The 24,115-nt window shown below is 50.3% G+C and overlaps 1 protein-coding gene across 8 annotated transcripts in view; it reads left to right on the forward strand.

Moving 5' to 3' along the window:
• Positions 1-18,948: 18,948 nt before the first annotated feature.
• The window catches only part of LOC128701119 (protein abrupt), a 301,933-nt gene continuing 296,766 nt past the window's right edge, over positions 18,949-24,115 (forward strand). For 4 of the 8 annotated variants that reach the window (XM_053794691.2, XM_053794692.2, XM_053794693.2 and 1 more), the window contains exon 1: positions 18,956-19,097. The gene's annotated coding sequence lies outside the window, so the exon portion shown is untranslated. Of the gene's footprint in view, positions 19,098-19,248; positions 19,416-24,115 lie in introns of those variants that run through there. The other 4 variants (XM_053794687.2, XM_053794690.2, XM_053794689.2 and 1 more) reach the window with 3 other exon arrangements.

The raw sequence follows: 24,115 nt of genomic DNA on the forward strand, positions 1-24,115 counted from the left end.
TAGGCTGAGTGAGGCTGGTAGACAGCAGTCCACCATGGAGGTACTAGGCTGAGTGAGGCTGATAGACAGCAGCCCACCATGGAGGTGCTAGGCTGAGTGAGGCTGGTAGACAGCAGCCCACCATGGAGGTACTAGGCTGAGTGAGGCTGGTAGACAGCAGCCCACCATGGAGGTGCTAGGCTGAGTGAAGCTGGTAGACAGCAGCCCACCATGGAGGTACTAGGCTGAGTGAGGCTGGTAGACAGCAGCCCACCATGGAGGTACTAGGCTGAGTGAGGCTGGTAGACAGCAGCCCACCATGGAGGTACTAGGCTGAGTGAGGCTGGTAGACAGCAGCCCACCATGGAGGTACTAGGCTGAGTGAGGCTGGTAGACAGCAGCCCACCATGGAGGTACTAGGCTGAGTGAGGCTGGTAGACAGCAGCCCACCATGGAGGTACTAGGCTGAGTGAGGCTGGTAGACAGCAGTCCACCATGGAGGTACTAGGCTGAGTGAGGCTGGTAAACAGCAGCCCACCATGGAGGTACTAGGCTGAGTGAGGCTGGTAGACAGCAGTCCACCATGGAGGTACTAGGCTGAGTGAGGCTGGTAGACAGCAGTCCACCATGAAGGTACTAGGCTGAGTGAGGCTGGTAGACAGCAGCCCACGATGGAGGTACTAGGCTGAGTGAGGCTGGTAGACAGCAGTCCATCATGGAGGTACTAGGCTGAGTGAGGCTGGTAGACAGCAGCCCACCATGGAGGTACTAGGCTGAGTGAGGCTGGTAGACAGCAGTCCACCATGGAGGTACTAGGCTGAGTGAGGCTGGTAGACAGCAGTCCACCATGGAGGTACTAGGCTGAGTGAGGCTGGTAGACAGCAGTCCACCATGGAGGTACTAGGCTGAGTGAGGCTGGTAGACAGCAGTCCACCATGGAGGTACTAGGCTGAGTGAGGCTGGTAGACAGCAGTCCACCATGGAGGTACTAGGCTGAGTGAGGCTGGTAGACAGCAGCCCACCATGGAGGCACTAGGCTGAGTGAGGCTGGTAGACAGCAGCCCACCATGGAGGTACAGGGCTGAGTGAGGCTGGTAGACAGCAGCCCATCATGGAGGTACTAGGCTGAGTGAGGCTGGTAGACAGCAGCCCACCATGGAGGTACTAGTCTGAGTGAGGCTGGTAGACAGCATCCCACCATGGAGGTACTAGGCTGAGTGAGGCTGGTAGACAGCAGCCCACCATGGAGGTACTAGGCTGAGTGAGGCTGGTAGACAGCAGCCCACCATGGAGGTACTAGGCTGAGTGAGGCTGGTAGACAGCAGCCCACCATGGAGGTACTAGGCTGAGTGAGGCTGGTAGACAGCAGCCCACCATGGAGGTACTAGGCTGAGTGAGGCTGGTAGACAGCAGCCCACCATGGAGGTGCTAGGCTGAGTGAGGCTGGTAGACAGCAGTCCACCATGGAGGTGCTAGGCTGAGTGAGGCTGGTAGACAGCAGCCCACCATGGAGGTACTAGGCTGAGTGAGGCTGGTAGACAGCAGTCCACCATGGAGGTACTAGGCTGAGTGAGGCTGGTAGACAGCAGTCCACCATGGAGGTACTAGGCTGAGTGAGGCTGGTAGACAGCAGCCCACCATGGAGGTACTAGGCTGAGTGAGGCTGGTAGACAGCAGCCCACCATGGAGGTACTAGGCTGAGTGAGGCTGGTAGACAGCAGCCCACCATGGCGGTACTAGGCTGAGTGAGGCTGGTAGACAGCAGCCCACCATGGAGGTTCTAGGCTGAGTGAGGCTGGTAGACAGCAGCCCACCATGGAGGTGCTAGGCTGAGTGAGGCTGGTAGACAGCAGTCCACCATGGAGGTACTAGGCTGAGTGAGGCTGATAGACAGCAGCCCACCATGGAGGTGCTAGGCTGAGTGAGGGTGGTAGACAGCAGCCCAACATGGAGGTACTAGGCTGAGTGAGGCTGGTAGACAGCAGCCCACCATGGAGGTGCTAGGCTGAGTGAGGCTGGTAGACAGCAGCCCACCATGGAGGTACTAGGCTGAGTGAGGCTGGTAGACAGCAGCCCACCATGGAGGTACTAGGCTGAGTGAGGCTGGTAGACAGCAGCCTACCATGGAGGTACTAGGCTGAGTGAGGCTGGTAGACAGCAACCCACCATGGAGGTACTAGGCTGAGTGAGGCTGGTAGACAGCAGCCCACCATGGAGGTACTAGGCTGAGTGAGGCTGGTAGACAGCAGCCCACCATGGAGGTACTAGGCTGAGTGAGGCTGGTAGACAGCAGCCCACCATGGAGGTACTAGGCTGAGTGAGGCTGGTAGACAGCAGCCCACCATGGAGGTACTAGGCTGAGTGAGGCTGGTAGACAGCAGTCCACCATGGAGGTACTAGGCTGAGTGAGGCTGGGAGACAGCAACCCACCATGGAGGTACTAGGCTGAGTGAGGCTGGTAGACAGCAGTCCACCATGGAGGTACTAGGCTGAGTGAGGCTGGTAGACAGCAGCCCACCATGGAGGTACTAGGCTGAGTGAGGCTGGTAGACAGCAGCCCACCATGGAGGTACTAGGCTGAGTGAGGCTGGTAGACAGCAGCCCACCATGGAGGTACTAGGCTGAGTGAGGCTGGTAGACAGCAGCCCACCATGGAGGTACTAGGCTGAGTGAGGCTGGTAGACAGCAGCCCACCATGGAGGTACTAGGCTGAGTGAGGCTGGTAGACAGCAGTCCACCATGGAGGTACTAGGCTGAGTGAGGCTGGTAGACAGCAGCCCACCATGGAGGTACTAGGCTGAGTGAGGCTGGTAGACAGCAGTCCACCATGGAGGTACTAGGCTGAGTGAGGCTGGTAGACAGCAGTCCACCATGAAGGTACTAGGCTGAGTGAGGCTGGTAGACAGCAGCCCACGATGGAGGTACTAGGCTGAGTGAGGCTGGTAGACAGCAGTCCATCATGGAGGTACTAGGCTGAGTGAGGCTGGTAGACAGCAACCCCCCACCATGGAGGTACTAGGCTGAGTGAGGCTGGTAGACAGCAGTCCACCATGGAGGTACTAGGCTGAGTGAGGCTGGTAGACAGCAGTCCACCATGGAGGTACTAGGCTGAGTGAGGCTGGTAGACAGCAGTCCACCATGGAGGTACTAGGCTGAGTGAGGCTGGTAGACAGCAGTCCACCATGGAGGTACTAAGCTGAGTGAGGCTGGTAGACAGCAGTCCACCATGGAGGTACTAGGCTGAGTGAGGCTGGTAGACAGCAGTCCACCATGGAGGTACTAGGCTGAGTGAGGCTGGTAGACAGCAGCCCACCATGGAGGCACTAGGCTGAGTGAGGCTGGTAGACAGCAGCCCACCATGGAGGTACCAGGCTGAGTGAGGCTGGTAGACAGCAGCCCATCATGGAGGTACTAGGCTGAGTGAGGCTGGTAGACAGCAGCCCACCATGGAGGTACTAGTCTGAGTGAGGCTGGTAGACAGCAGCCCACCATGGAGGTACTAGGCTGAGTGAGGCTGGTAGACAGCAGCCCACCATGGAGGTACTAGGCTGAGTGAGGCTGGTAGACAGCAGCCCACCATGGAGGTACTAGGCTGAGTGAGGCTGGTAGACAGCAGCCCACCATGGAGGTACTAGGCTGAGTGAGGCTGGTAGACAGCAGCCCACCATGGAGGTACTAGGCTGAGTGAGGCTTGTAGACAGCAGCCCACCATGGAGGTACTAGGCTGAGTGAGGCTGGTAGACAGCAGCCCACCATGGAGGTACTAGGCTGAGTGAGGCTGGTAGACAGCAGCCCACCATGGAGGTACTAGGCTGAGTGAGGCTGGTAGACAGCAGCCCGCCATGGAGGTGCTAAGCTGAGTGAGGCTGGTAGACAGCAGTCCACCATGGAGGTGCTAGGCTGAGTGAGGCTGGAAGACAGCAGCCCACCATGGAGGTACTAGGCTGAGTGAGGCTGGTAGACAGCAGGCCACCATGGAGGTACTAGGCTGAGTGAGGCTTTTAGACAGCAGTCCACCATGGAGGTACTAGGCTGAGTGAGGCTGGTAGACAGCAGCCCACCATGGAGGTACTAGGCTGAGTGAGGCTGGTAGACAGCAGCCCACCATAGAGGTACTAGGCTGAGTGAGGCTGGGAGACAGCAGCCCACCATGGAGGTACTAGGCTGAGTGAGGCTGGTAGACAGCAGCCCACCATGGAGGTACTAGGCTGAGTGAGGCTGGTAGACAGCAGCCCACCATGGAGGTGCTAGGCTGAGTGAGGCTGGTAGACAGCAGTCCACCATGGAGGTACTAGGCTGAGTGAGGCTGATAGACAGCAGCCCACCATGGAGGTGCTAGGCTGAGTGAGGCTGGTAGACAGCAGCCCACCATGGAGGTACTAGGCTGAGTGAGGCTGGTAGACAGCAGCCCACCATGGAGGTGCTAGGCTGAGTGAAGCTGGTAGACAGCAGCCCACCATGGAGGTACTAGGCTGAGTGAGGCTGGTAGACAGCAGCCCACCATGGAGGTACTAGGCTGAGTTAGGCTGGTAGACAGCAGCCCACCATGGAGGTACTAGGCTGAGTGAGGCTGGTAGACAGCAGCCCACCATGGAGGTACTAGGCTGAGTGAGGCTGGTAGACAGCAGCCAACCATGGAGGTACTAGGCTGAGTGAGGCTGGTAGACAGCAGCCCACCATGGAGGTACTAGGCTGAGTGAGGCTGGTAGACAGCAGTCCACCATGGAGGTACTAGGCTGAGTGAGGCTGGTAGACAGCAGCCCACCATGGAGGTACTAGGCTGAGTGAGGCTGGTAGACAGCAGTCCACCATGGAGGTACTAGGCTGAGTGAGGCTGGTAGACAGCAGTCCACCATGAAGGTACTAGGCTGAGTGAGGCTGGTAGACAGCAGCCCACGATGGAGGTACTAGGCTGAGTGAGGCTGGTAGACAGCAGTCCATCATGGAGGTACTAGGCTGAGTGAGGCTGGTAGACAGCAGCCCACCATGGAGGTACTAGGCTGAGTGAGGCTGGTAGACAGCAGTCCACCATGGAGGTACTAGGCTGAGTGAGGCTTGTAGACAGCAGTCCACCATGGAGGTACTAGGCTGAGTGAGGCTGGTAGACAGCAGTCCACCATGGAGGTACTAGGCTGAGTGAGGCTGGTAGACAGCAGTCCACCATGGAGGTACTAGGCTGAGTGAGGCTGGTAGACAGCAGTCCACCATGGAGGTACTAGGCTGAGTGAGGCTGGTAGACAGCAGCCCACCATGGAGGCACTAGGCTGAGTGAGGCTGGTAGACAGCAGCCCACCATGGAGGTACCAGGCTGAGTGAGGCTGGTAGACAGCAGCCCATCATGGAGGTACTAGGCTGAGTGAGGCTGGTAGACAGCAGCCCACCATGGAGGTACTAGTCTGAGTGAGGCTGGTAGACAGCATCCCACCATGGAGGTACTAGGCTGAGTGAGGCTGGTAGACAGCAGCCCACCATGGAGGTACTAGGCTGAGTGAGGCTGGTAGACAGCAGCCCACCATGGAGGTACTAGGCTGAGTGAGGCTGGTAGACAGCAGCCCACCATGGAGGTACTAGGCTGAGTGAGGCTGGTAGACAGCAGCCCACCATGGAGGTACTAGGCTGAGTGAGGCTGGTAGACAGCAGCCCACCATGGAGGTGCTAGGCTGAGTGAGGCTGGTAGACAGCAGTCCACCATGGAGGTGCTAGGCTGAGTGAGGCTGGTAGACAGCAGCCCACCATGGAGGTACTAGGCTGAGTGAGGCTGGTAGACAGCAGTCCACCATGGAGGTACTAGGCTGAGTGAGGCTGGTAGACAGCAGTCCACCATGGAGGTACTAGGCTGAGTGAGGCTGGTAGACAGCAGCCCACCATGGAGGTACTAGGCTGAGTGAGGCTGGTAGACAGCAGCCCACCATGGAGGTACTAGGCTGAGTGAGGCTGGTAGACAGCAGCCCACCATGGCGGTACTAGGCTGAGTGAGGCTGGTAGACAGCAGCCCACCATGGAGGTTCTAGGCTGAGTGAGGCTGGTAGACAGCAGCCCACCATGGAGGTGGTAGGCTGAGTGAGGCTGGTAGACAGCAGTCCACCATGGAGGTACTAGGCTGAGTGAGGCTGATAGACAGCAGCCCACCATGGAGGTGCTAGGCTGAGTGAGGGTGGTAGACAGCAGCCCAACATGGAGGTACTAGGCTGAGTGAGGCTGGTAGACAGCAGCCCACCATGGAGGTGCTAGGCTGAGTGAGGCTGGTAGACAGCAGCCCACCATGGAGGTACTAGGCTGAGTGAGGCTGGTAGACAGCAGCCCACCATGGAGGTACTAGGCTGAGTGAGGCTGGTAGACAGCAGCCTACCATGGAGGTACTAGGCTGAGTGAGGCTGGTAGACAGCAACCCACCATGGAGGTACTAGGCTGAGTGAGGCTGGTAGACAGCAGTCCACCATGGAGGTACTAGGCTGAGTGAGGCTGGTAGACAGCAGCCCACCATGGAGGTACTAGGCTGAGTGAGGCTGGTAGACAGCAGCCCACCATGGAGGTACTAGGCTGAGTGAGGCTGGTAGACAGCAGTCCACCATGGAGGTACTAGGCTGAGTGAGGCTGGTAGACAGCAGCCCACCATGGAGGTACTAGGCTGAGTGAGGCTGGTAGACAGCAGCTCATCATGGAGGCACTAGGCTGAGTGAGGCTGGTAGACAGCAGCCCACCATGGAGGTGCTAGGCTGAGTGAGGCTGGTAGACAGCAGTCCACCATGGAGGTGCTAGGCTGAGTGAGGCTGGTAGACAGCAGCCCACCATGGAGGTACTAGGCTGAGTGAGGCTGGTAGACAGCAGCCCACCATGGAGGTACTAGGCTGAGTGAGGCTGGTAGACAGCAGCCCATCATGGAGGTACTAGGCTGAGTGAGGCTGGTAGACAGCAGCCCACCATGGAGGTACTAGGCTGAGTGAGGCTGGTAGACAGCAGCCCACCATGGAGGTACTAGGCTGAGTGAGGCTGGTAGACAGCAGTCCACCATGGAGGTACTAGGCTGAGTGAGGCTGGTAGACAGCAGCCCATCATGGAGGTACTAGGCTGAGTGAGGCTGGTAGACAGCAGCTCACCATGGAGGTACTAGGCTGAGTGAGGCTGGTAGACAGCAGCCCACCATGGAGGTACTAGGCTGAGTGAAGCTGGTAGACAGCAGCCCACCATGGAGGTACCAGGCTGAGTGAGGCTGGTAGACAGCAGCCCATCATGGAGGTACTAGGCTGAGTGAGGCTGGTAGACAGCAGCCCACCATGGAGGTACTAGGCTGAGTGAGGCTGGTAGACAGCAGCCCACCATGGAGGTACTAGGCTGAGTGAGGCTGGTAGACAGCAGCCCACCATGGAGGTACTAGGCTGAGTGAGGCTGGTAGACAGCAGCCCATCATGGAGGTACTAGGCTGAGTGAGGCTGGTAGACAGCAGCCCACCATGGAGGTACTAGGCTGAGTGAGGCTGGTAGAGAGCAGCCCATCATGGAGGTACTAGGCTGAATGAGGCTGGTAGACAGCAGCCCATCATGGAGGTACTAGGCTGAGTGAGGCTGGTAGACAGCAGCTCATCATGGAGGCACTAGGCTGAGTGAGGCTGGTAGACAGCAGCCCACCATGGAGGTGCTAGGCTGAGTGAGGCTGGTAGACAGCAGTCCACCATGGAGGTGCTAGGCTGAGTGAGGCTGGTAGACAGCAGCCCACCATGGAGGTACTAGGCTGAGTGAGGCTGGTAGACAGCAGTCCACCATGGAGGTACTAGGCTGAGTGAGGCTGGTAGACAGCAGTCCACCATGGAGGTACTAGGCTGAGTGAGGCTGGTAGACAGGAGCCCACCATGGAGGTACTAGGCTGAGTGAGGCTGGTAGACAGCAGCCCACCATGGAGGTACTAGGCTGAGTGAGGCTGGTAGACAGCAGCCCACCATGGCGGTACTAGGCTGAGTGAGGCTGGTAGACAGCAGCCCACCATGGAGGTTCTAGGCTGAGTGAGGCTGGTAGACAGCAGCCCACCATGGAGGTGCTAGGCTGAGTGAGGCTGGTAGACTGCAGTCCACCATGGAGGTACTAGGCTGAGTGAGGCTGATAGACAGCAGCCCACCATGGAGGTGCTAGGCTGAGTGAGGGTGGTAGACAGCAGCCCAACATGGAGGTACTAGGCTGAGTGAGGCTGGTAGACAGCAGCCCACCATGGAGGTGCTAGGCTGAGTGAGGCTGGTAGACAGCAGCCCACCATGGAGGTACTAGGCTGAGTGAGGCTGGTAGACAGCAGCCCACCATGGAGGTACTAGGCTGAGTGAGGCTGGTAGACAGCAGCCTACCATGGAGGTACTAGGCTGAGTGAGGCTGGTAGACAGCAACCCACCATGGAGGTACTAGGCTGAGTGAGGCTGGTAGACAGCAGTCCAACATGGAGGTACTAGGCTGAGTGAGGCTGGTAGACAGCAGCCCACCATGGAGGTACTAGGCTGAGTGAGGCTGGTAGACAGCAGCCCACCATGGAGGTACTAGGCTGAGTGAGGCTGGTAGACAGCAGTCCACCATGGAGGTACTAGGCTGAGTGAGGCTGGTAGACAGCAGCCCACCATGGAGGTACTAGGCTGAGTGAGGCTGGTAGACAGCAGCCCATCATGGAGGTACTAGGCTGAGTGAGGCTGGTAGACAGCAGCCCACCATGGAGGTACTAGGCTGAGTGAGGCTGGTAGACAGCAGCCCACCATGGAGGTACTAGGCTGAGTGAGGCTGGTAGACAGCAGCCCACCATGGAGGTACTAGGCTGAGTGAGGCTGGTAGACAGCAGCCCATCATGGAGGTACTAGGCTGAGTGAGGCTGGTAGACAGCAGCCCACCATGGAGGTACTAGGCTGAGTGAGGCTGGTAGACAGCAGCCCACCATGGAGGTACTAGGCTGAGTGAGGCTGGTAGACAGCAGTCCACCATGGAGGTACTAGGCTGAGTGAGGCTGGTAGACAGCAGCCCATCATGGAGGTACTAGGCTGAGTGAGGCTGGTAGACAGCAGCTCACCATGGAGGTACTAGGCTGAGTGAGGCTGGTAGACAGCAGCCCACCATGGAGGTACTAGGCTGAGTGAGGCTGGTAGACAGCAGCCCACCATGGAGGTACCAGGCTGAGTGAGGCTGGTAGACAGCAGCCCATCATGGAGGTACTAGGCTGAGTGAGGCTGGTAGACAGCAGCCCACCATGGAGGTACTAGGCTGAGTGAGGCTGGTAGACAGCAGCCCACCATGGAGGTACTAGGCTGAGTGAGGCTGGTAGACAGCAGCCCACCATGGAGGTACTAGGCTGAGTGAGGCTGGTAGACAGCAGCCCATCATGGAGGTACTAGGCTGAGTGAGGCTGGTAGACAGCAGCCCACCATGGAGGTACTAGGCTGAGTGAGGCTGGTAGAGAGCAGCCCATCATGGAGGTACTAGGCTGAGTGAGGCTGGTAGACAGCAGCCCATCATGGAGGTACTAGGCTGAGTGAGGCTGGTAGACAGCAGCTCATCATGGAGGCACTAGGCTGAGTGAGGCTGGTAGACAGCAGCCCACCATGGAGGTACTAGGCTGAGTGAGGCTGGTAGACAGCAGCCCACCATGGAGGTACTAGGCTGAGTGATTCTGGTAGACAGCAACCCACCATGGAGGTACTAGGCTGAGTGAGGCTGGTAGACAGCAGCCCACCATGGAGGTACTAGGCTAAGTGAGGCTGGTAGACAGCAGCCCACCATGGAGGTACTATGTTGAGTGAGGCTGGTAGACAGCAACCCACCATGGAGGTACTAGGTTGAGTGAGTCTGGTAGACAGCAGCCCACCATGGAGGTACTAGGCTAAGTGAGGCTGGTAGACAGCAGCCCACCATGGAGGTACTAGGCTGAGTGAGGCTGGTAGACAGCAGCCCACCATGGAGGTACTAGGCTGAGTGAGGCTGGTAGACAGCAGCCCACCATGGAGGTACTAGGCTGAGTGAGGTTGGTAGACAGCAGCCCACCTTGGAGGTGCTAGGCTGAGTGAGGCTGGTAGACAGCAGCCCACCATGGAGGTACTAGGCTGAGTGAGGCTGGTAGACAGCAGCCCACCATGGAGGTACTAGGCTGAGTGAGGCTGGTAGACAGCAGCCCACCATGGAGGTACTAGGCTGAGTGAGGCTGGTGGACAGCAGCCCACCATGGAGGTGCTAGGCTGAGTGAGGCTAGTAGACAGCAGCCCACCATGGAGGTACTAGGCTGAGTGAGGTTGGTAGACAGCAGCCCACCATGGAGGTGCTAGGCTGAGTGAGGCTGGTAGACAGCAGCCCACCATGGAGGTACTAGGCTGAGTGAGGCTGGTAGACAGCAGCCCACCGTGGAGGTACTAGGCTAAGTGCGGCTGGTAGACAGCAGCCCACCATGGAGGTACTAGGTTAAGTGCGGCTGGTAGACAGCAGCCCACCATGGAGGTACTAGGTTAAGTGCGGCTGGTAGACAGCAGCCCACCATGGAGGTACTAGGCTGAGTGAGGCTGGTAGACAGCAGCCCACCATGGAGGTACTAGGCTGAGTGAGGTTGGTAGACAGCAGCCCACCTTGGAGGTGCTAGGCTGAGTGAGGCTGGTAGACAGCAGCCCACCATGGAGGTACTAGGCTGAGTGAGGCTGGTAGACAACAGCCCACCATGGAGGTACTAGGCTGAGTGAGGCTGGTAGACAGCAGCCCACCATGGAGGTACTAGGCTGAGTGAGGCTGGTAGACAGCAGCCCACCATGGAGGTGCTAGGCTGAGTGAGGCTAGTAGAGAGCAGCCCACCATGGAGGTACTAGGCTGAGTGAGGTTGGTAGACAGCAGCCCACCATGGAGGTGCTAGGCTTAGTGAGGCTGGTAGACAGCAGCCCACCATGGAGGTACTAGGCTGAGTGAGGCTGGTAGACAGCAGCCCACCATGGAGGTACTAGGCTAAGTGCGGCTGGTAAACAGCAGCCCACCATGGAGGTGCTAGGCTAAGTGCGGCTGGTAGACAGCAGCCCACCATGGAGGTGCTAGGCTGAGTGAGGCTGGTAGACAGCAGCCCACCATGGAGGTACTAGGCTGAGTGAGCCTGGTAGACAGCAGCCCACCATGGAGGTACTAGGCTGAGTGAGGCTGGTAGACAGCAGCCCACCATGGAGGTACTAGGTTAAGTGCGGCTGGTAGACAGCAGCCCACCATGGAGGTACTAGGTTAAGTGCGGCTGGTAGACAGCAGCCCACCATGGAGGTACTAGGTTAAGTGCGGCTGGTAGACAGCAGCCCACCATGGAGGTACTAGGTTAAGTGCGGCTGGTAGACAGCAGCCCACCATGGAGGTACTAGGTTAAGTGCGGCTGGTAGACAGCAGCCCACCATGGAGGTACTAGGTTGAGTGGAGGAATGAAGGAGTTAATGACTGAAATACATCGCATGTTACTGGCGTTCTTGTCCCTAATATTATTTTATTACACGTAAACTACATTGTCTGTATACTGCAGAAAATAAATAAATTTATTATTATTATTATTATTATTATTATTATTATTATTATTATTATTATTATTATTATTCAATATGTTTATAGATGGAGTTGCAAGAGAAGTGAATGCTAGGGCCTTGGCAAGAGGTATTGGGTTAAAAGATAAAGAATCTCACACAAAGTGGGAGTTGTCACAGTTGCTCTTTGCTGATGACACTGTGCTTTTGGGAGATTCTGAAGAGAAGTTGCAGAGGTTGATGAATTTGGTAGTGTATGTAAAAGAAGGAAATTAAAAGTGAATATAGGAAACAATAAGGTGATGAGGATAACAAAACAATTAGGTAACGGAAGACTGGATATCAGATTGGAGGGAGAGAGTATGGAGGAGGTGAATGTATTCAGATAGAAATGCACGTGTCAGCAGATGGGTCTATGAAAGATGAGGTGAATCATAGAATTGACGAAGGGAAGAAGGTGAGTGGTGCACCGAGGAGTCTGTGGAGACAAAGAACATTTCCATGGAGGCAAAAAAGGAAATGTATGAAAGTGTAGCTATACCAACGCTATTATATGGGTGTGAAGCATGGGTTGTGAATGTTGCAACAGGGAGAAGGCTGGAGGCAGTGGAGATGTCATGTCTGAGGGCAATGTGTGGTGTGAATATAATGCAGAGAATCTGTAGTTTGGAGATTAGGAGGAGGTGCGGGATTACCAAAACTATTATCCAGAGGGCTGAGAAAGGGTTATTGAGATGGTTTGGACATGTAGAGAGGATGAAACGAAATAGATTGACTTCGAGAGTGTATAAATCTGTAGTGGAGGGAAGGAGGGGTAGGAGTCGGTCTAGGAAAGGTTGGAGGCAGGGGGTAAAAGAGGTTTTGTGTGCGAGGGGCTTGGACTTCCAGCAAGCGTGCGTGAGCGTGTTAGGAGCGATTGGAGACAAATGGTTTTTAGGACTTGACGCGCTGTTGGAGTGTAAGCAAGGTAACATTTATGAAGGGAATCAGGGAAACCGGCAGGCCGGACTTGAGTCCTGGAGATGGGAAGTACAGTGCCGGCACTCTGAAGGAGGGGTGTTAATGTTGCAGTTTATAACTGTAGTGTAAACACGCCTCTGGCAAGGCAGTGATGGAGTGAATGATGATGAAATTTCTTCTTTTTTGGGTCACCCTGCCCTGGTGGGAAACCGCCGATGTGCTTATAAAAACATAATAAAAATATTATAAATAACAATTTAAAGGATTGTGAGTTATAAGGTAAAACTAAATATATTTTTATTGAAAATAGTTTTGTGGTCAACCCGCCCTCACAACACAACGTATTACTTGAATGTTTCCGGGGCTTGTCTAGATCGAGCTGCCAGAGGTGTCGGGGCTGACGATGTCAATATATTCGCTAGAGACGAACTCCTGATCTTTTTCTAAATGGTAACCCGTCACTGGCTACCCCAAGAGTGTCGGAGTTAGTATAACTAGGGTACCGTATACAGGGCTATAGCGAGGGCAGCCATATGACGAGGGTCCGGCGTGTCCTTCTCGGTTTAAGTGGGACATCAACCCTATGACAAAGGTCCGGTGTGTCTTCTTAAGATAACAAGATTTGTTCGGATTTTTAACCCGGAAAATTAGCCATCCAGGATAACCCAAGAAAGTCAGTGCCTCATCGAGGATTGTCTGTCTTATTTCTATTGAAGGTCCTTTAGTCTTGTCCCCCAGGAAGCCACCCACACCAGTCGACTAACACCCAGGTACCCACTTACTGTTAGGTGAACAGGGCCAGTAGGTTTAGAGAAACATGCGCAACGTTTCCACCCATGCCGGGGATTGAGCCATGGACACTCAGTGTGTGAGGCAATTGCGTTGCCAACTGAGCCACGGGACACCCAAATGGTGTAGCAGTTGACTACAGTCATCGAAGACGCCCTGTGGTCGGGCATAGCATATCTTCTGTGGTTCAAGTGGTGTCGTCAGTCCGGTGTGAACGACGGTGGAACTTATCTCAAACTCAATAAACTCGTGGGAAGGTCGAAGGGAGTAGCAGAGGTATTGGTGCAGCAGGAGTCAGAAATTGTATCTCTGGTACTGACTTATAATGTTTTTGTGACCGATTTCTTTTCTGAATTAACAACTCGTTATGACTATAACCAAGCCATAAACTTATGAATAGTTTATTACAACTTCAACTTGCTTAGTTCCCATTACACTGAGGAATGGTCTCTGGGCCATTATGTGACTAATATTTTGTCTACCGTCCATAGGATGGGTATGGGGTGCATATAAATATATTAAATTAAACTTATTAAATATGCATTTAGTAATATATTTATGTACTCTACCCTCATTTACAGTTACCTAAAAGATGAATAAGTTTTTTTTAATTAGAGGGAAGGTTCAGAATTACCATTTATTCATGGGAAACGTAGGGAAAACTATGTAAAAGGATAGGTTGTTTTGAGAACAATAGCCATACACTCGCTTGTTTTAGGTTTGCTTAATTTCTCTTTGTTATGCTTTCTCTTGATTGTCATGATCTCGGTCATGACCACCATGTTTGTCTCTCTTACTGTCATCATCTAATTCTAAGTCATGACTTCCATGTTTGTTGCTCTTACTGTCATCATCTAATTCTAAGTCATGACTTCCATGTTTGTTTCTCTTGCTGAGTTTCCTCAATGTTTCTCCTGTGTACAGGGTTTCTTCTGTCAAATACATTAGTGACATTTATACTGATGAGCGGTGCTTGATCCCATAGTCTTCGAAGAAGGTGTTTAATCCCATAACCTAAATTAGAGACACGAGGAGACAGGAGACAGGAGCCGAACCTGATGCACAGCACTTTGAGGACGGAACCCACTAGTGGAAATCGGCCTTGTCAGTAAGTAGTTGAGTAATATGATTGAAGATGATATCCTCTGTACCAAGACACCAAGGTGTTACTATACCAGACGAGTACCATATTATTAATGGTGTACAATACTGAAAAGTTGATTCATCAACTTGCCAGTTAATGAGTGCAGTGTCCGTATTGATGAGTGCAGATTTAAAGCATCTTCTCTGGGAGTCGTCCTCCTGGATTATTAACAGTGTACCTTTCCGATTTATTAAGTGGTTGTGGGGAATCACAGCGTAATACATTGCTTAGGTTGTCCCTTCTGCTGGCATATTTGTGTTCTGAAATTTGCTGTGCAGGCCTCTGGATGACTCACCTCCGTAGATTTTGTCACATTTGTTGTATGGGATAGTGCATACCCCTTCAACAATGTATTTATGGTAGTGGTGTTGATATCCTTGATGGTAGTATAGGCAGCGGGAACTAAGTCGAGTTCGCTGTTGAAGATCGAGATGTATTTGGCAGACGAGTTTTTGGAGCGGACTACACACGTCTTCGATCTTACCGAATGACGTTAATGACGCTTCGTCTGCAATCCCCGATAACCAAGCTGTGTGTGTGTGTGTGTGTGTGTACTCACCTATTTGTGATTGCAGGGGTCGAGTCCTAGCTCCTGGCCCCGCCTCTTCACCGGTTGCTGCTGGGTCCTCTCTCTCCCTGCTCCATGAGCTTTATCAAACCTCGTCTTAAAACTATGTATGGTTCCCGCCTCCACTACGTCACGTTCTAGGCTATTCCACAGCCTGACAACTCTTTGACTGAAGAAATATTACCTAACGTCCCTTTGACTCATCTGAGTCTTCAACTTCCAATTGTGACCTCTTGTTTCTGTGTCCCCTCCCTGGAACATCCTGTCTTTGTCCACCTTGTCTATTCCGCGAAATATTTTATATGTCGTTATCATGTCTCCCCTGACCCTCCTGTCCTCCAGTGTCGTCAGGCCGATTTCCCTTTAACCTTTCTTCATAGGGCATTCCTCTTAGCTCTGGAACTAACCTTGTCGCAAACCTTTGCACTTTCTCTAATTTCTTGACGTGCTTGATCAAGTGCGGGTTCCAAACAGGTGCTGCATACTCCAGTATGGGCCTGACGTACACAATGTACAGTGTCTTGAACGATTCCTTACTAAGGTATCGGAACGCTGTTCTCAGGTTTGCCAGGCGCTCATATGCTGCAGCAGTTATCTGGTTGATGTGTGCTTCCGGAGACATGCTCGCTGTTATACTCACCCCAAGATCTTTCTCCTTGAGCGTGGTTTGCAGTCTTTGGCCACCTAGCCTATACTCCGTCTGCGGTCTTCTGTGCCCTTCCCCTATCTTCATGACTTTGCATTTGGCGGGGTTAAATTCGAGAAGCCAGTTACTGGACCAGGTGTCCAGTCTGTCCAGGTCTCTTTGAAGTCCTGCCTGATCCTCATCTGATTTAATTCTCCTCATTAACTTCACATCGTCTGCGAACAGCGACACTTCTGAGTCTAACCCTTCCATCATGTCGTTCACATATACCAAAAATAGCACTGGTCCTAGGACCGACCCCTGTAGGACCCCGCTCGTCACAGGTGCCCACTGTGTGTGTGTGTACTCACCTAGTTGTACTCACCTAGTTGAGGTTGCGGGGGTCGAGTCCGAGCTCCTGGCCCCGCCTCTTCACTGATCGCTACTAGGTCACTCTCCCTGAGCCGTGAGCTTTATCATACCTCTGCTTAAAGCTATGTATGGATCCTGCCTCCACTACATCGCTTCCCAAACTATTCCACTTACTGACTACTCTGTGGCTGAAGAAATACTTCCTAATATCCCTGTGATTCATCTGTGTCTTCAGCTTCCAACTGTGTCCCCTTGTTACTGTGTCCAATCTCTGGAACATCCTGTCTTTGTCCACCTTGTCAATTCCTCTCAGTATTTTGTATGTCGTTATCATGTCCCCCCTATCTCTCCTGTCCTCCAGTGTCGTCAGGTTGATTTCCCTTAACCTCTCCTCGTAGGACATACCTCTTAGCTCTGGGACTAGTCTTGTTGCAAACCTTTGCACTTTCTCTAGTTTCTTCACGTGCTTGGCTAGGTGTGGGTTCCAAACTGGTGCCGCATACTCCAATATGGGCCTAACGTACACGGTGTACAGGGTCCTGAATGATTCCTTATTAAGATGTCGGAATGCTGTTCTGAGGTTTGCCAGGCGCCCATATGCTGCAGCAGTTATTTGGTTGATGTGCGCTTCAGGAGATGTGCCTGGTGTTATACTCACCCCAAGATCTTTTTCCTTGAGTGAGGTTTGTAGTCTCTGGCCCCCTAGACTGTACTCCGTCTGCGGTCTTCTTTGCCCTTCCCCAATCTTCATGACTTTGCATTTGGTGGGATTGAACTCCAGGAGCCAATTACTGGACCAGGTCTGCAGCCTGTCCAGATCCCTTTGTAGTTCTGCCTGGTCTTCGATCGAGTGAATTCTTCTCATCAACTTCACGTCATCTGCAAACAGGGACACCTCAGAGTGTGTGTGTGTGTGTGTGTGTGTGTGTGTGTGTGTGTGTGTGTGTGTGTGGGTGTGGGTGTGTGTGTGTGTGTGTGTGTGTGTGTGTGTGTGTGTGTGCGTGTGTGTGTGTGTTTTGTATATTTTCTTATTGCTAAAAGCACTGAGTGACCTGCATGGTCAAAGTGCTTTGTAAATATCACAACTCATAGTTTTGATGGTTATGATCAAATGATTAAGTGTCAAAGTTAACACTAAGTGTAATTTTTTTATACCTTGTTGTTCCCTATTCATCTATCAGTCAATAGTTTTTTATCGACTATTATGGGTGGCATCCGGGGAAAGAGGATCAAAGGATCCCAATGGATGTGTCACACTGCTTAGCTTACTTGGGATATTCTGGTGTATTTACTCACCGTGGGTTAATCCAAAGACAGTCTTCTTCTATGCTGTTAATATTATTATATAGCGAATATATGTCTCATATATGAAAAGCGCAATGCAATGTATACTACAGTGTATATAATATGTTATATAGGATTATTAGGTATCCCCGAAGTGGGACCTCGTAGTGGTTGTCTGAGTTTTATTTCCTTCAAGATTGTCGTTCATTAAGAGAACGCCCCATACATTCATCCAATCAGCTTCAAATTTTCAATACTAGTGTTGTGTAACTAGGGAAAGGTTCATGCAACGACTGACATGTGCAGGCGCCCTCTGGTTAATGTTACATAGACCTTTCCCTGTTTTGTTTTCGGTGCGATAACTTGAGAAAGCCTTTTCTGATCGGCTTCAAGTTTTCAAAACCGATGTATCTTAGAAGGTTGGGATTAGTACTGCGTTTTTTTTTCTCACTTGGAGAAAAAAGTCTTCTGGTTGCCTTCAAATTTCCAACACTTGTGTACCCTATTTAAAATAAAACTAGGACTTTTTATAGCTTGTAGGCCCAATTTGCTAATTCTATTTTAAAAATAACGTAGTATTTATTCATGAAATTACTTAAGTATACCTCTTTCAAACGGTTTCTGTCTTTATTGATTAATGCACATTAAGATGAGGATAATATATTTTAGGTTTATCTATGTTATATACAAATCTACCAACTGAATAACAATGAATAAAGTTGGGATTACTGGTTTTTGTGTGAAAAATGGAGAAAGCATCTTCTAATAGGTTCAGGCGTTCAGCACTGGCGTCTTTGCCTTTAAGGATAGCTTTCCAGTGATTTTTGGTAGCTTTCCAATGATTTTTGGTAGCTTTCCAGTGATTTTTGGTAGCTTTCCAATGATTTTTGGTAGCTTTCCAGTGATTTTTGGTAGCTTTCCAGTGATTTTTGGTAGCTTTCCAATAATTTTTGGTAGCTTTCCAGTGATTTTTGGTAGCTTTCCTATGATTTTTTGGTAGCTCTTCAGTGATTTTTGGTAGCTTTCGTGGAGTTTTTAGTAGCTTCCCATTGATTTTTGGTAGCTTTCCTGGAGTTTGTGGTAACTTTCCGGGGATTTTTGGTAGCTTTCCAATGATTTTTGTTAGCTTTCCAGTGGTTTTTGAGAGCTTTCCATGAATTTTTGACAGCTATCCAGTGATTTTTGGTAGCTTTTCTGGAGTTTTTGGTGGCTTCCCAGTGATTTTTGGTAGCTTTCCTGGAGTTTCGGTAGCTTTCCAGTGACTTTTGGTAGCTTTCCAGTGATTTTTGGTGGCTTTATAGTGATTTTTGGTAGCTTTCCAGAGATTTTTGGTAGCCTTCCAGATATTTTTGGAAGCTTTCCAGTGATTTTTGGCAGCTTTTCAGGGATTTTTGGTAGCCTTCCAGTGATTAGCAGCAGCAGCAGCAGCAGCAGCAGCAGCAGCAGCAGCAGCAGCAGCAGCAGCAGCAGCAGCAGCAGCAGCAGCAGCAGCAGCAGCAGCAGCAGCAGCAGCAGCAGCAGCAGCAGCAGCAGCAGCAGCAGCAGCAGCAGCAGCAGCAGCAGCAGCAGCAGCAGCAGCAGCAGCAGCAGCAGCAGCAGCAGCAGCAGCAGCAGCAGCAGCAGCAGCAGCAGCAGCAGCAGCAGCAGCAGCAGCAGCAGCAGCAGCAGCAGCAGCAGCAGCAGCAGCAGCAGCAGCAGCAGCAGCAGCAGCAGCAGCAGCAGCAGCAGCAGCAGCAGCAGCAGCAGCAGCAGCAGCAGCAGCAGCAGCAGCAGCAGCAGCAGCACAGGGGAGGTAGAAGCCGGGGCCACTGTAGGGACACCAGCTTCGCCCGGCCACCGTCAGAGGGCTCGCGCACCTCTCGTTCCGCGTCCTGTCACTACAGATGAGGTAAGCTTGGCGTATATTTATCGTTATCTCACTCCTGTACCTCCCCACACTCACCTAATTAACACCCACCTTGAAATCTAAGTTCCATACGCATCTAGTAAGCCCAAATGCGTAATTAGTGTGTGGGTTTGGGCCCAGTAATGGCGTGAAGTTTGGGTGCCATTGGGTGTGTGGTGTGGCTGACGCGGCGATGGTGGCTGCCTGCTCACTGTGGATGCTGCAGCCCTGATGGTGTCCTCCTCAGCATTAATAACGCATTTATACGCCATAACTTACATTGCCATGGAGTTTAAAGGCACTCAAGAGGCTATTCCATAGGTAAAATCCTAGTTCAGTGGTACGTGATGTTTGCCACTAGTGGTATGGTGGTGTCCATCAGGTGGTATGTAATCAACACCATCGATAAAATTCTTGTAAAATGTGATTTGGTTAATAAAAACGAGTTTGAGATAACTGCAGCAAGAATGAATTAATTGCAGTGATTAAGTTTGTGAACTACATAAAACGTTGCCATGGCCTTAGGCGTGAGGTCTGTGGAAGGCGTTGTAGGTGTGTTGAAATTCGTTGTGGTTAATGATTCCAAAAGTTGGCTAGTGATGTGTGAAAAAAAAGTGTTGCAAATATTTTCCGCAAAAATATCGTCTCACTCGAGAAATTCCTGCTGGACGTGTGATCCAAGATGACGTTCGTTTATAAATGTTACATTTGATAACATCCTGTTAAAAAAATTACTTTTATCAGGACGATGTTAAAAAAAATAAGGAAAGAGTGCATTTTCAAGAGTAGCCAATTCACCATTTGACATTAAAAAAATGTCAATTGCAAATTCATCGAGCTGTATTGAAGCTTCGGCTACAGAAAATTATAAAATAGAATTATCTGAAGCATTTTGGAGGTCAAGAGGAATATTGAAGGTGAAGTGGGGAGAAGGATTTATATATTTTCGGGGCAGTGGAAGTGGTAGTGGGTTCCACCGGCACCTGTCTGGAGCCGTGGGGGTTGCTAGTACTGCACCCTCACTCACCATTATTACCGTTTCCCCCACATATACATTAATCTACAACCATTCCTGCCGTCTACCACCTGCTGGTGCACTTAATTCGACATCTAGCATCTTAAATCGTACTTTGGATAGTCGTGTTGGGGTGAATTTGGAAAAGTATGTTGAGTTTAAGCCCCCCGGTGATTGTGCAATGCGTGCAGTTTATGCCCGTGTGTGGCCATACAGGTTATCCACCCTGGGCGTACATACCAATAGACAGCAAGAGGGATACACCTACATGAGTAGATATAATGACTGATATACTTACTTGGCAATGGAAACCAGAAACTCGAATTCCTACGAGTAATATAAAAAAAAGAGAGTTGTGATAGTGACCATATTGACTGGGTGCAAATGCAGTGTTATTGAAAAAAAAAAATTCTAAAACCTTCTTCGGACCAGATATGACGGGGATACAGACGATTGCTTAGTTAAGTTTAATTATATCGACAGCACGAATCTTTTAATTTACATGTACCCTAAAAAATGGAGAACTTCCCAAAGTTAGGGATTCGAACGATTGTATATCACTAATGATGTAAATTTGAGTACTGGTGATTGAACAAATTGTATATGATTATACGTAGACAAATGATTAGTTATTTAGCAAAACTCTTAGGAAACTGGTGGTTAGTGATTTTTGTTAAGTTGAAGTGGTAGGTCACCAAGACAGTGTTAGGTATTGATTGATGTTCACCAAGCAGTGTGAGTTAGCAAGCAAGCTGCCCTGTTCACTACAGTGACCACTTGGTTACAGTGACCTGATAGTGACATTGTAGTACTAGTGGTTACAGGTGAACACACCCTCCAGGTATACAGTGGCTGTGGTTAGTGACCTGATAGTGACGCTTGTGGTGTGGGTACAGTGAGCTGATATTGTCATTTGAAGTGTTTGTTACAGTGGCTGTGTTTAGTGACTTAATAGTGACACTTGTGTTTGTGGTGTGGTTACAGTGACCTGATAGTGATACTTCTAGATCATGTAGCTACAGTGGCTGTGGTTAGTGACCTGTTAGTGACACTTGGGCTCGTAGGGTGGCTACAGTGACTATAGTGACACTTGTAGTGCTTATGATTACAGTGACTTGATAGTAATATGTGTAGTGCTTGTGATTACAGTGGCTGTGGTTACGATGATCTGATAGTGGCACTTGTGCTGGTTACAGTGACTTGATAGCGTCATCTTGTGCGTGTGGTTACAGTGACCCCTGATACATCGACATACATGTGCTTGTGGGGGTGGTAACGTTACCCTTGATGAAATGTTAACTTGTGGATTGATTACAGTGACTCCTGATACAGTGTCATTTGTATTTGATGGGTGTTTACAGTGACAAATGATAGTCACTTGTGCTTGTGGATTGATTACAGTGACTCCTGATTTAGTGTTACTTGTAATTGTGGGAAGATTACAGTGGCCCCGATACAGTGCTGTTTGTGGGATGGTTACAGTGCCCGCTTGTGGGTTGGTTACAGTGACCTCTTGATACAGTGTAACGTAGTGTTTGTGGGTGGTTACAGTGACCCTTGATACAGTGACATTTATAGTGCCTGTGAAATGGCTACAGCCACACCTGATAATATCGCTGGTGAGATGGTTAGAGTGACCTTTGATAATTTACTTGTGCTTGTGGGATAGTGACCTTATAGTCACTTATAGTGCTTGTGGGTGGCTACAGTGACCTCCTTGATACAGCATAACTTGTTTGTGGAGTAGTTGTAGTAACTCCTGATACTCGCTTGTAGTATCTGTGGGATAGTTTCAGTGACTTCTGTTATAGTGTCACGTTTAGTGTTTGTGAGATGCTTACAGTGGTCCCTATTATATTTGCACACTTATTGCTTATGGGGCTTACAGTGAACACTGATAGTGATACTTGTAATGAAAGGGTGATTATAGTGGCTTCTAAGTGTCAAGTATAGTGTTTGTGGGGTGGATATAATGAGACCTTATAGTAAAACTTTTGGAATAGTTACAGTGACTTGATGTTATATGCAGTGCTTGTGGGATGATTACAGTGCCTCCTGATAGTGAAACTTGTGCTTGTAGAGTGGTTACAGTGACATTGGGGATGTTGTAGTGCGTGTAGGACATATACCTATGACCAGTTTCGAGGGCTTTTTACCTACCGGCTCGGCTTTTGACCAAACTTCGTTGAGTTTTTTTTTCTCTCGACAAGGCTGTTGGTGTTAGTGGCCCTCTGGCTCACTTTGCCATCACAGCCTAGTTGATCTGGCACATGGCGGAGGTGAGGTGATCCAGTTTGCCCCTGAAGACTTCGTTGGCTCCGGCAGTATTTCTAATATCTGCTTGTTACAGGTTGAATTACTCTTGGATCACTGTTATGCATATGGCTTCCCTACTTTTCACTGGATTTATTTTACACTTAAATGGAGTTACTCCAGATACAGTGTCGCTTGTAGGGTTTTCGAGATGGTTACAGTCAGTCCCAGATACAGTGTTGCGTAGTGATAGTGGTGGGATTCGTGGCGATAAAATCTGTTAGATAATGCTGTGGTGATACCGACAAACGGGGTTTGTTTGGTAAAGGAAATATGGTTAATTAATGCTTAAAGCTGTAGTGTGAGATGGCATGTAGAATGACCTACATTAAGGGGATGTGGGGAGCAGTATCGATCAGGATACCTCGGCATTTCTAATTGGATATTCTTGGTCACGATTGCACCATCAGCTGTGGAAAAAGACACTTATATACAGTTCAGGACATTTATTTAGAATCCTAATGGACTGAAGAAGCCACTAGTGGCTAATAAATGTCCTGAGCTGTACATAAGTGTCTTTTTCCACATCTTGTCGGTATCACCATACCATCTTTCACCATTTGTACATAATGGTACATAGTGCTCTCACTTGTGATTCATTGTTACTTATTCATCGAGCAGCTAAACCTTAAAATATTTATACTTAGGGAAGAAGAGAACAGTGGTTTATATACTGAATGCAGGTCATAAAATAGTTTACCCTTTAGTTAGGTTCATTGGTGCCGAAGGGCTTTTGATCCAAGGAATTGGAGCTGGCCCCCCTCCAGTAATCATCCCAGATTATCTCTCGTGCCCCATTCGCTGTATGACCCATATGGATTAAGTGCTTCCCCATGATCATAATCATAACTTAACTCGGCTGACGAATTGTACGACAGCATCCGTATCAAATCACATAGAAATAATAATAATTTTTATATCTACAAGTACATGATGCAACTTATACAGACCATAGCTAATATCAGTGACTTACTGTATAGAAAGCAAATTAGGTTAATTTTGTCCCCAGGATGCGATCCACACCAAGGACCTATTTACTGCTAGGTGAATAGGGACAGCAGGTGTCTTAAGGAAACGCCCAAATTTTTCCACCCCTACCGGGGATCGAGCCACGGACCTAAGTGTGTACTCGCCTAGTTGAGGTTGCAGGGGTCGAGTCCAAGCTCCTGGTCCCGCCTCTTCACTGGTCGCTGCTAGGTCACTCCCTGAACCGTGAGCTTTATCATACCTCTTGTGTGTGTGTGTGTGTGTGTGTGTGTGTGTGTGTGTGTGTGTGTGTGTGTGTGTGTGTGTGTGTGTGTGTGTGTGTGTGTGTGTGTGAGTGTGTGTGTGAGCCGAGTGCGCTACCAACCAAGCTACGGGACACCTAATGCTATATGGAATCAAGCTGCATTATTTTGACCTTGTTGGTTTATCCTGGGTTAATGAACCTGCGAGGTCAAGTAACCCTAAGAATGTCTTCATGGAATGATTTTAATGAGAGTCTAAACGGTAATGACATGACCTTGGTGTTAAATGAGCGTAGCGAGAGAAGGATGAATGGGGGAGACGTTTTAGGAAAGTGAACTCTATGGCAGGTGCAGTAGAGGAGATGGTAATAGTAGGTTACCTGGTAGCCATTTTGCTTTGAGTTCATCAGTGTAATATTGGGTTTCAATCAGGATCGAGTTTATCATACATATTTTTATTATCG

Source organism: Cherax quadricarinatus, chromosome 73, assembly GCF_038502225.1.
Source record: "Cherax quadricarinatus isolate ZL_2023a chromosome 73, ASM3850222v1, whole genome shotgun sequence".
NCBI lineage: Eukaryota > Metazoa > Arthropoda > Malacostraca > Decapoda > Parastacidae > Cherax > Cherax quadricarinatus.